The sequence below is a fragment of the Curcuma longa genome, chromosome 15, assembly GCF_044706935.1.
Source record: "Curcuma longa cultivar G26 ecotype Majalengka, Jawa Barat chromosome 15, ITB_CL_G26_1.1, whole genome shotgun sequence".
In the NCBI taxonomy this organism is placed as follows: Eukaryota; Viridiplantae; Streptophyta; class Magnoliopsida; order Zingiberales; family Zingiberaceae; genus Curcuma; species Curcuma longa.
Window position 1 is genome coordinate 8,758,307 of NC_133875.1, and position 13,121 is coordinate 8,771,427.

The window sequence follows — 13,121 nt, forward strand, 5'->3', positions numbered from 1 at the left end:
AAAAACTTTAAAATAATCAATACCTACTTTTTGCTTGTAACCCTTTGCAACCAACCTCACTTTAAAATGGTCAATTTCATTATTTGACTTATACTTTGTCTTGTAAACCCACTTTACTTCAATTTGTTCTTTTTTTTGGAGGTAATTCAGTTAATTTTCAAGTACCATTTGTTTCAATGGCATGAATTTCCTCATCCATTGCCTTTAGCCAATGAGTTTTTGTAGCAGCATCCTCAAAAGATATAGGATCACAATCTACACAAAGAGCAAACTAAATAATTTCTTCATCAGACAGGTCGTTATCATTACTCAATACATAATCTTGCATGCGAACTAGTAATTGGCACTTGCATTGTGATCTCGTAGTTGATAAATCAAATTGTGAAGAAGACAAACTATCTTGAGTAGGTTGCTCATCCAAAAGGTTACTGGGAATAACAAGAACAATAATTGACTTTCCTTTTTCAATAAATCATTTCCAACTACCATGTTTATCAAAAATGGCATCACGACTTATAATAATTTTCTTAGTTTCAGGGTTAGTTTCAGGGCTAAACCCTAAATCAATAAAACATACACTTCTCACCTTTATCATTAAGTTTCTTCCTCAACTGATCTACTACATGAGCATATGCCAAATAACCAAAGATTTTGAGATGTCTGATAGACGACTTTCTTCCACTCCAAGCTTCCTCAGGTATCTTATCTTAAATACTTTTTGTTGGACACCTATTTAGCACATAAATAACACAAGAGACAACTTCTGCTAAGAAATACTTATGCAGATTGTTTGATTTCAGCATACATCTTACCATGTTCATAACAATTCTATTTTTTCTCTTAGCCACCCCATTTTGTTATAAAGTGTATCTAGCTGTCATTTGATGTTGAATATCATGCTTCTTTAAAAATTATCACAAAAAATATATTCTGTACCTCTATCAGTTCTTAAGATTTTGACTTCAAGCCCACTTTATTTTTCAACAAATGACTTAAACTGCTTGAAAATATCACATGCTTCTGACTTTTGATGTAGAAAATAAACCCAAATTTTTTTACTCAAATCATCAATAAAAGTAATAAAATACTTATTACCTCCAAGTGATAGAACTTTCACTATGCACAAATCTGAATGAACAAGTTCTAATTGGTTCATGGCTCTCCATAACTTTCCTACAGGAAAAGGTTCTTTATGCTTCTTCCCAATTAAATAAGTCACAAACATGGTTAAGTTTCTCAATATCGGGCAACTCAAAAACAAACATGGGTTGAATTTCAAACCCACTTTGTTTTTCAACAAATGACTTAAACTGCTTGAAAATATCACATCCTTTTGACTTTTAACGCAGAAAATAAATCCAAGTTTTTTGACTCAAATCATCAATAAAAGTAATAAAATACTTATTACTCCAAGTGATGGAACTTTCACCGTGCACAAATCTGAATAAACAAGTTCTAATTGCTTCATGGCTCTCCATGGCTTTCATATAGGAAAAGGTTCTCTATGCTTCTTCCCAATTAAACAAGTCACCAACATAGTTAGGTTTCTCAATATCAGACAACTCAAAAACAAGCTTCATTCTTACTAAATCTGAATGAACAAGTTCTAATTGCTTCATGGCTCTCCATGGTTTTCCTACAGGAAAAGGTTCTCTATGCTTCTTCCCAATTAAACAAGTCACAAACATGGTTAGGTTTCTCAATATCGGGTACAAATCTGAATGAACAAGTTCTAATTGCTTCATGGCTCTCCATGGCTTTCCTACAGGAAAAGGTTCTCTATGCTTCTTCCCAATTAAAGAAGTCACAAACATGGTTAGGTTTCTCAATATCGAGCAACTCAAAAACAAGCTTTATTCTTGCTAAATAATTTAACCTCGAAAAATAAAAGTGCCCAAAATGCATATGCCAACCAGTTATCATCCAAAATCTCAGAATTAAAGCAAGAAAGAAATTTATATTAAAGCTTCAAAGAAAATAATCAATTTTGAGACATCTTTACCTTTGATGTCAACTTTCCTTTTCCATCTACGATGGTACAACACCCCTGAATAATGCATGTTTTATAACCCTTTTCTGATAATTGTTCCATACTTAATAAGTTTTGGTGAAGTTCAAGAACATAAAAAACATCAGATATAAAATTTTGGGAACCATCTTTCAACTAAATATAAATTTTATCTTTTTCTAAAATTGATAATTTTGTCTTATTTTCAAAAGTAACCTCTGATGGAACTGATTCATCTAACTTTGAGAATAACTCTTTTCTTCATCACATATGGTTACTACATCCAGTATCTAAAAATCATACGCTCTCATTTGCAGGTAAAACATTACTAGCTAAAAGTAAAGTTTTAGTCTCATTAGAGTTCTCACCATAATTTCTAGCAATGTTTGTCTAATTACCACGATTGTTGAATTTCTTGTATCAACAATCTTATGCCTATATTTTCCATAATTAAAGCAGTGAAAAGGAAACTTATCTCGCTTGACATTATCTTCACCTCTTCCTTGATTTGAGTAATTAACTCATCCTCTTCCTCATCCATGACTACAGTGTTATATTTGAGAGGTGTTCTAAGGTAATCGCCTTACGGTTATACTATTTATTAGATAAATAACAATGCACTATTTGAGTGCACATTTTTTATGTGTTTAATTGAATCTTAAACTCAATTACTGAATGTCCGCAATACGATTTATAGCATGAGAGAATTTGTAATTGGATCACAACTAGTAAGCATCTCTACATGTACAATTATAAATGTATTAAAATTATCTCTAATCAAGGAATTAATGAGCATGGACATCATCGATTTTGTTGAGACAAACACATTTTAAACTCCTTGGTTTGTTAAGCAGTTATTCTCCCTGACTGAAGATATTGGATGTTGAGAGTTAAACGTGGATGCTAGTTAAAGGCAACTAGTTCATTGGAGTGCCTGCCTTGAGACTTCATATGATTCTATACATATGTCAATGAAGATCTCAATGCAGCTTAAGTGCAAGTTTTCTTGGACTTGCGGTATTCAAGTCATCTTAGTCTAGAGACTTATACTTTGACATCTTAAGCAAACATCTCCAAGGAGGTGTGAATCTGGGATGATTGGGTATAAGCTGAAGTGCCCAAAGCTGTTTGAATAGCCCATAGAGAATTCATCATTTTTTATAAAAAGATATGTATACCTTGCTACCGCTTGTTAGGATTGTTACTGAAATTCTTTAGCCAAAGCATCACATGTTAAGAATATGACACTCTTGAACACATGTACAAGTAACTTGAATCCATAGGACTAGAAAGCAAGCTTGGGCTAGGTGTGACGTAGTCAGCCTAGTGGGAATTGACAGATATAGACTATGTCCTGAATCAAGCGGATATAAGACGGTGAAAAGAACAAGGCACGACTCATTGTAGTTTCTGAAGGGTTTAGAAATTATTCTAGAATCAATCTTTGATTTTCAATCAATTGAGTATCATGATGTACTATTAGGTGTCACTTATGATCATTCCACAATTAATGATTAATTATGGATGACCAACATAATCGAGAATCTATTAAATCACAATCGCTACAAGTATTCTGAAGGACTTAAAATGAGTTTGAGAATTAAATTCTTAGATTGAGAGAAATAAAGTCTGATTGGACTAGACAAAGGCAAAATGATGGGTTTCATCTTAAGAAGATGAAATAAGCAAAATTGGTTTGATTTAAATCGGAGGTGGTTTGGTTAGTGAACCAAACGATTCAATTTTGAACTAAATTGAACCAACTCGGTTTGGTTCATAATAGAATATATTTTGGAAAAACAAAAGAGATGAGGGGATTTATCTTGTGAAGACGAAATGAACAAAATTGATTTGGGTCAAATCGGAGATCATTTGATTATCAAACCAAGCGATTTAGTTTTGAACCAAATTAAACCCAATTTAATTTGCTACAGTGGTGGTTCGATTCGCAACAGTGGACTGAACCCGATTTAGGGTTCCTTGATTATTTTTCTCCAAGTTCTCAGGTTTGAACTTCTCGGCCCGATGCTGCAAGAAGCAAAAAATCACTATCTCCTTTAAAAACAGGGCTCGCTGCTAGGAGGAGATGATCGCGACTGAAACCCTACACCGCTGCCTATCTTCTCTACTAGCTGTTCCACCAGAGAAGCACGAGCACCAAAACCCTAGCGATGTCATCGAAATCAATGGAGATATTGCCCCTGTTCTTCTTCCTTAGTTCAACTACTTTTCTTGGGTTCACTGTTTGCCATTGAATGTCGATGAAGTGTTCGCTGTATTTAACCATCAAAGAAAAAAAAACCATGTCGCTATCCAATCGTTGACAAACAACCTCGATTGTCAAACGACCATCCACTATTTTTGGGAGATTGTGATGCTTCCGGAGATTGTTCCATCAATGTTGAAAAGGTTTCAACCATTTGCCCCAAATTAGTGATCAAAGGTTGACCACTAAAAACTACACTAAGAATATGATTTTCAGTGATAATTAAAAAGCCCCAAAAAAATGATCACGAACAAGTGTTGTTGCGTGTTTTCAGATATTAGGGTTTTTTCTCTCGTATCAACCGTTGTTCGATCGTCGGCTAGTACCGAAGATGGTGATGCGACTCGTGACTTTGGAAATCATCCAGATGAGAGCTTGGCGTGGATCACCAGTAGAGGCGGAACTTTGACAAGGGTCGCTCGATTGATGCCAACCCCGCTCAACATCATCTATCAAGTACACATAGAATAATTATTATTTTAAAAAATTTTAAATTTCAGTTATGCCATGTACTTGTTGTATTCTGTATACATGTGTTGCATGTGTTGTAATAATTAATTTTAATTATTATATTTTTTTCTGCTGCGCATGTTTGTGAAATGTGTAAACACGTGCAATGCACCGGGACGATCCCAACAGTGGTATCAGAGTCTGATAGTGCAAAGACATACGCGTAAAATCATTTTGCGTGTTATAGTTAGTCGTAAATCTAATTAAAAAAATTTTATGATTTAATTTAGAATTTCTAATTATAGAAATTTTCTAATTGGTTAGGAGATTTCGTATTAGAAAAATTATTTCTTAATTAATTAGATTTTCTTAATTAAGAATTTTATTTCTTAAAAAAAATATTATGATTTAATTGAAAATTTTAATTATAAAATTTCTTAATTTATTAAGAAATTTTAAATTAAAAAAATTATTTCCTAATTAATTAGATTTTCTTAATTAAAAAATTTTATTTTCTAAAATAAAATATGTAATTAGATATGAAAAATTATTTCCTAATCTAATTAAAGAATTTTGATTTGTGAAATCGGATTCTTAATCATATTTTATTAAATAAGATTTACGATGACTATGACTGAAAGTAGTCATAATTAATTGCATTAATTATGTCATGCCATGTCATTTGCTCATGATTAGTTGCATTAATTATGTCATGTCATTTATTGTCATGTCATGTAGATAATTCAATTATTTGCATGAAAAGAGGATGAGACCTGAAAATCCCTTATAAAATAATTAAAGCTAACACCTTCCGTTAATATGGTTAGAACCAGAGTTTAAGTTCTTGTTTGGGTTGTTGGACTCTCTCCAAGCCGGACTTGAAATTAAATATGTTCGAACCATCGAGATATGATCTCATGATTAGCGGGCTGACTTTAACTTGAAGCGTTGATTTGTTGGACTCTCTCCAAGGTCAATGTGGATAGAGGTGAAGTTGGGTGTTATACATATGATGTATACATGTTAATGTGTTAACAACCCGATGTTTATGTGAACATTCAAGTAGTTGATAGCATAATGTGATAGTTATGTATACGTGATACATAATCGGTATATGATACCTACCATTGTAGCTAAGAATGACTTGTTGGACTCTCTCCAAGGTTGTTCTTATCTATAGTGGATATCAACCCATTTGGAGAGTACCTACTATCTCCCGAATTCAGAGTAAGGGCTTTTGAATTTGTAAAATAAATGAGATCAATTAATGTATGTAAATTATTTACAAATACATTGCAAATCATCTCTTATATATGCTCGATTATATTTCTAGATTTAATTGATTACGCATGATGTCTTTGAATTGTGCATAATTTAGGACACTAATAAGTTGACTGACCCTAACTTTTGGACTGGTATAGGAATTTGAGAATTATTCTCAAATTTAAAATTGCAAGTTTTATCTTGAGTCCGTAAAGAGAAAGTAGGCATGTGATGCCTCATTCGCTTGAGGTATTTTCGTAATTAAATGTCATACTATTTCCTTAGACACTCAGGTATTGGATACTGGGTGCGACTCTAATATATGTGATGACATATAGGGCTTAAGGAATAGTAAAAGACTTGTCTTAGAGTTGAAAAATTATTACTATATTCTTGTTTTAATAAAGAATACAATTTCTATTTCTTGTTTAAATAGAAAAGGTTCCATTTGATTTTAGTAACAATTATTGTTACCTAATTTTGAATGGAGTTCTTTATGGGACCGGAACATTAAGTAATAGTATCTACGTGTTAGATATTTCCAATGAGGCATTCAATATCGAAACAAACAACAAGCGTGCTCGAAAAGATAATCAATTAACCTCCTACTCACGGTATTATCGTCTTGACCATATAAGCAAGAAACGCATGATCGAACTCCAAAGGGTTGGCAGTTTGGAATCATTTGAATTATATTCATTTGATACATGTGAATCATGCTTTAAGGGCAAGATGATTAAATTACCTTTTACCTGAAAGGGTGAACTAGTGGGAGAGTTGCTTGGCCTTATACATACCGATGTGTGTGGTCCAATGTCAACTCAAGCACGAGGAGGTTATAACTACTTCATTACCTTTATCGATGATCATTCATGATTTGGGTATATGTATTTAATGAAATACAAATCTGAGGCCTTTGAAAAGTTCAAAGAATTTAGAATTGAAGTAGAGAAACAGCTTGACAAAAGTATTCAGAATACTTCGATCCGATCGAGGTGATGAATACTTAAGTCAAGAGTTTCAGGATTATCTAAGAGACAATGGAATATTATCTCAGTGGACTCCGCCGTATATGCCCGTGCATAACGGTGTATTTGAGAGGCGAAATCGAACCTTGTTGGACATGGTGAGGTTAATGATAAATCATGCAAATCTTCCCTAGAATCTTTTTGGGCAATGCACTTGAGACAACTGTTTACTTGTTAAACAGAGTCTCGACCAAGGTAGTCTCTGCTACTCCATACGAGATATGAAATAGTAAAACCTCACTTATCTTACTTGAAGATATGGAGGTTGTCCTACTTATGTGAAGAGGACTGTATCAGATAAGCTGGAAGCTAAATCTGATAAATGTCTATTTATTGGATACCCTAAGGAAATGAGGGGTTACCAATTCTATTCTCCCGTGGAACAAAAGTGTTTATTTCAAGGCATACTGTATTCCTAGAAGAGTTTCTCTTGTAGGAAATAGTGGGAGTAGAGTTAGAACTTAGTGAAGTTCAAGAGACTCAAATAGACATTAATGAGACACCTAGTCAAGAACCACAATCGATTACTCATAGTGATGAGCCATCGGCTGAACCTTTGGAGACACAACCTCTTCATAGATTCAGTAGGACACACATAATATTCCAGAGAAATATGGATTTCTCGTAAGTGAATTGAATGACGTGTTACTCATTGAGGATGAGGAACATACTGATTATGAAGAAGTTTTAAAAAGTTCAAAAAGAAATAAATGGTTAACAACCATGAAGTTGAAAATGAATTTCATTAAAACCAATTTTGTAACTTGGTGGAATATCCATTTTGATGAAGTAATCAAAGAGTTTGATTTCTTACAAAATTTTGATGAACCCTTTGTGTATAACAAGGTTAGTGGGAGTGCGATCGTATTCTTATAATTATATATTGATAAAATAATAATAGGAAAACATGAGAGAAGCGACCCATATCCTCAAGATTAAGATTTATAGAGATAGATCGAAGAGGTTGTTTGGTCTTTCGCGGTCTACATAAATAGACAAGGTGTTAAAGCAGTTTAGCATGCTTAAATCCAAGAAAGGTTATATACCTATCAGGCATGGGGTTCACCTTTCGAAGTCTACGTGTCCACGGACAAAAGACGAGAGGATTTACATGAGTAAGATTCTTTATGCTTCGACAATAGGATCTATCATGGCTATGTATCAAGTGCTCTGAGTGTCACGAGCAGATACCAGTCAGATCCATGAATGGATCATAGGGCGACTATCAAGATGATCCTTAAGTACTTACAAATAACTAAGGATGTCTTCTTGGTATATAGAGATGGTGATATGGTTATACGCGGCTATACTGATGCCAGCTACCAGACAGACAAGAATGATTTCAAGTTCCAGTTTGAGTTTATATTCACTTTAAAATATGGCGCAATAAGTTGTAAGTGTTTCAACTAACTAAGACATCATTGCAGCTTATGAAGCAGCAAACGAAGTGGTTTGGATTAGAAAGTTCATCACTGAACTTAGAGTGGTTCCAACTATTGTTGAAGCATTACTTGCTTACTGCGATAATAATGAAGCAATCACACAGGCAATGGAACCTAGGTCTCACCATCGATCTAAACACGCGCTTCAATGTTATCAATTGATCAGAAAGATCATTAGTATAAGAGAAATACAAATCGAGAAGATTCCCATCGAAAGAAACATTGCGGTTCCTTTAAACTCTACCTCAAAGTAAGTTTGAGAACACATAGAGGCACGTGATATTGGATATTATGGCGATTGACCTTAGGTCAAGTGGAAGTCTATTATATTTGAGAGGTGTCCTAAGGCAATTGCCTTACAGTTATACTAGATAAATAGCAATTCACTATTTGAGTGTACATTTTCTATGTGTTTGATTGGATCTTAAACTCAATTACTGAATGCCCGCAATATAATTTATAGCATGAGAGAATTTGTGATTGGATCACAACAAGTGAGCATCTTTACATGTGCAATTATGAATGTATTGAAATTATCCTTAGCCGAGGAATTGATGAGTACAAACGTCATTAATTTTGTTGAGACTAGCACGTTTTAAATTCCTTGGTTTGCTAAGCAATTATTCTCACTAGCTGGAGACATTGGATGTTGAGAGTTAAACGTGGATGCTAGTTAAACATAACTAGTTCATTAACTGACCTACCTTGAGACTTCATATGGTTCTATACATATGTCAATGAAAATCTCAGTGCAGCTTAAGTGCGAGTTTCCTTGGACTTGCGGTATTCAAGTCACCTTGGTCATGGAGGCTTATACTTTGACATCTTAAGCAAGCATCTCCAAGGAGGTGTAGATCCGGGATGATTGGGCATAAACCGAAGTATCCAAAGGTGTTTAAATAACCCATAGAGGATTCACCATACTTTGTAAAAAGAGATGTATACCCTACGGCCGCTTGTTAGGATTGTTACTAAAAGTTTTTAACTAAAGCATCACATGTCATGTCACTCTTGGACACATGTATAAGTAACTTGAATCCACAAGATAAGAAAGCAAGCTTGGGCTAGGTGTGACATAGTTAGCCTAGTGAGGACTGACATATATAGTCCATGTCCTGAACCAAGCGGGTATAAGATAGTGAAAGGAACGAGACACATTTCATTGTAGCTACTGAAGGGTTTAGAAATTATTCTAGAATCAATCTTTAATTTTTTTGATCAATTGGGTATCATGATGTACTACTAGGTGTCACTCATGATCGTTCCATAATTAATAGTTAATTATGGATGACCAACATAATCGAAAACCTATTAGGTCACACGCACTACAAGTTCTCCAAAGACTTAAAGTGAGTTCGAGAATTATATTATCAAATCGAGAGAAATAAAGTTTGGTTAGACCAGACAAAGGCAAAATGATGAGTTTTGTCTTATGAAGATGAAATAAGCAAAATTGGTTTGATTTAAATCGGAGGTGGTTTGGTTATTGAACCAAATATTTCAGTTTTGAACCAAATTAAACTAACTTGATTTGATTTATGATGGAAAATATTTTGGCAAAACAAAAGAGATGAGAGGATTCATCTTGTGAAGATGAAATGAACAAAATTAGTTTGGGTCAAATCGGAGATCGTTTGATTATTGAACCAAACGATTTAGTTTTAAACCGCATTAAATCCGGTCCGATTTGCTACAGTGGCGGTGTGGTTCACAACAGTGGGCTAAACTCGATGTAGGGTTTCTTGATTTTTTTTCTTCTGGTTTGTCTTCTCCCCCCGACACTGCAAGAAATAAAAAATCATGATTTCCTTTAAAAATAGGGCTAGCGACTAGGAGGAGATGATCACGACTGAAACCCTACATCGCTGCCTATCTTCTCTACTTGTCATTACACCGAAGAAGCATGAGCATCGAAACCCTAGCAGCGCTGTCCCCTGCTCCTCCCGGCAGTGTGAAGGAGAAGGTCTCCCGTCGCGCGTCCCTCTTCGCTTGAGCAGAGGTTGTTATCGACCGCCGCGCCCTCCCTCTCCCAATCTTCTCCGGTGTGCTTGTTCTCCCAAGCTCGACGTTTATAACCGAGATCCTATTGTTGAGTTCCCATTGCCACCAGTCAGGAGAAGGCAACATTAGCTGACATTGAACGACGACAAGATGGTCTTCCATGCGGACAACATGCCTGGGAGCCGAATTGTGATGCCACTGAAGCTTATTGTGAAATCAACAGAGATATTGCCCCTGTTCTTCTTCCCTAGTTCCGTTGAACGTTGGTGAAGTGTTCACCATGTTCAAATGTCGGAGAAGAAAAACCATGTCACTATCCAGTCGTTGATAAACAACCTCGGTCATCCTTGGTTGTCAGATGGTCATCCACCAATTTTCAAGAGATTGTGAAGCTTCCGAAGATTATTTCATCAACGTCGGAAAGGTTCCCGACCATTTGCCCCATATCGGCGGTCAAAGGTTGACCATCGAAACCTTCACCGAGAATATGATTTCCAGTGATAGTTAGAAAGTCTCGAAAAATGATCGTGACAAATATTGTTGCGTGTTTTCAGAATTAGAGTTTTTACTTTTGTATCGATTGTTGTCGATCTTAGCTAGTACTGAAGATGATGATGTGACTCATGACTTTGGAAGTTGTCTAGATGAGGGCTTGGTGTGAATCACCAGTAGAGGCAGAACTTCGACAATGGTTGCTCAATTGATGCCAACCCCGCTCAACGCCATCTTTCAGGTACACGTAGAATAATTGTTGTTTTAAAAAATTTTAAATTTTAGTTATGTCATGTACTTGTTTATCATATATGCATGTGTTGCGTGTATTGTAATAATTAGTTTTAATTATTGTATTTTCTTCCGCTATGAACGTTTGTGAAACGTGTAAACACGCGCAATGCACCAGGATGATCCCAACATATAGGATCCTCCTCCTCTTTGACTAGAGTCAGTCGTGTTAAAAGTAACCTAACTCTTCAAAGCTTCTTTATTTGCTGGTGTTTTTGTCTTTGCTTCGATGCTGTCAATATGACTTTCTATCATACCTTTTAATTTTGCAATTGTTGGCAGTTTTGTATCATGTGATTCTTGAATTGAGGCCACCACATGATCATACTTCAATGGTATAGTTCAAAGAACTTTCTCAACTATGGCTTATCTCCAATTTTATCTCCATATAATCTCATTTTATTGACAAGATCAGTAAGACATGAAAAATATTGCTCAAATATTTCTGTAGAGGCCATCTCACATCGATCATATAACCTTCGTACTGACTGCAACTTTGATTTTTGTGCTCTATCAACTCCTTTGTATGACAATTTTAAGATGTCCCACACTTGCTTTGCCATTTTAGCATTTGCTATCATGCCAAAACTGAATAATCTACTCCTTGATGAATTTATCCCAACGTGACTTGATCTCGACTTTGAGAGTTTGCATTAGCTCTGAAAGACTTGGATCAATTGAACTTTAAAGATTTTGAGCTTTCAAATGTGTAGACATCATTATCTGCCAATAATTATAATCGAGCTTCCCATCTAATTTGGGACTTTACCAAACAACATTAAAATTGTTTGTCATATTTTACTACTAGAAAATAATTCAGGCTAGAAGGTAACCTGGCTCTGATACCAAACTAATAGCAATAATTAAATTGAAGAAGGGACAAAATAAACTTAAGTAGTAGAAAACAACAGTACTCTTTATTGATGATGCACCAACAACTTAATTAAACCTTATATTATTATGCATGCCTTTATATAGAAGTAGGAATGAAAATCGATCCTAAAATAGCGCTTCTAGATCTAACCACAACCATACATTTATTCAAAGTCTATCCAAGAAATAAGGATATATTCTATCATGATTTTTGACTTGATTTAATTAATACAATAGTGTTGAAGAAAAAAGCTTCGGGATTGACGTATCATTGTTTCAACAAGAACCAAGGGCTAATGTCAAAAATTTTTATTTAAATTCATTTTTAGCTCCTTAAATTCAAATTTTAGGCTTTTGGATTGTGAAAATCACCCTACATTAAATTTTAGAATTTTCAAAAATTTCAAGTTATATATTTTTAAGTATTTTTGAGTTTTTAGAGTTTGATAATTTGATTTTGTGTTGATGCATTATAATTGTGAAATATATTTTTTAGCGTTCTTGTCCAAAGGAGAAATGAAGATTTCAAGCTATATGGTTCAGTAATCATCCTAATTGGCTAGAGTACAACAACATTGCAAAAGATGTATCCTTCTATCTTTATTACTATTTATTCAAAATTGATCATTGTAGTCAAAGTAGTGGTGGTTCTTTTATTAGTGAGGGATTTAAAAATTGAAGAAAGAAAGAAAAATTTTGTGAACATGTTGAAAATCATAGCAGCATTCACAACAAGCGTATGATGACAACTTATGATTTAATGAATCAAAAATAGCATATTGAAACTTGTTTGGTCAATCAGTCTAGTTAGGTAGCTGTCAATTATCGTATAAACGACAACATCAATTAATTGCATAAGATTTCTTATGCGTCAAGGATTACTATTTCATGATCGTGATGAATCCACAGACTCACTCAATCATGGTAATTTTCTTGAACTGTTAAGATTTCTTACTGGCCATAATGAGGATATCAATATAGTTGCACTAAATAATGCTCCCTCAAAT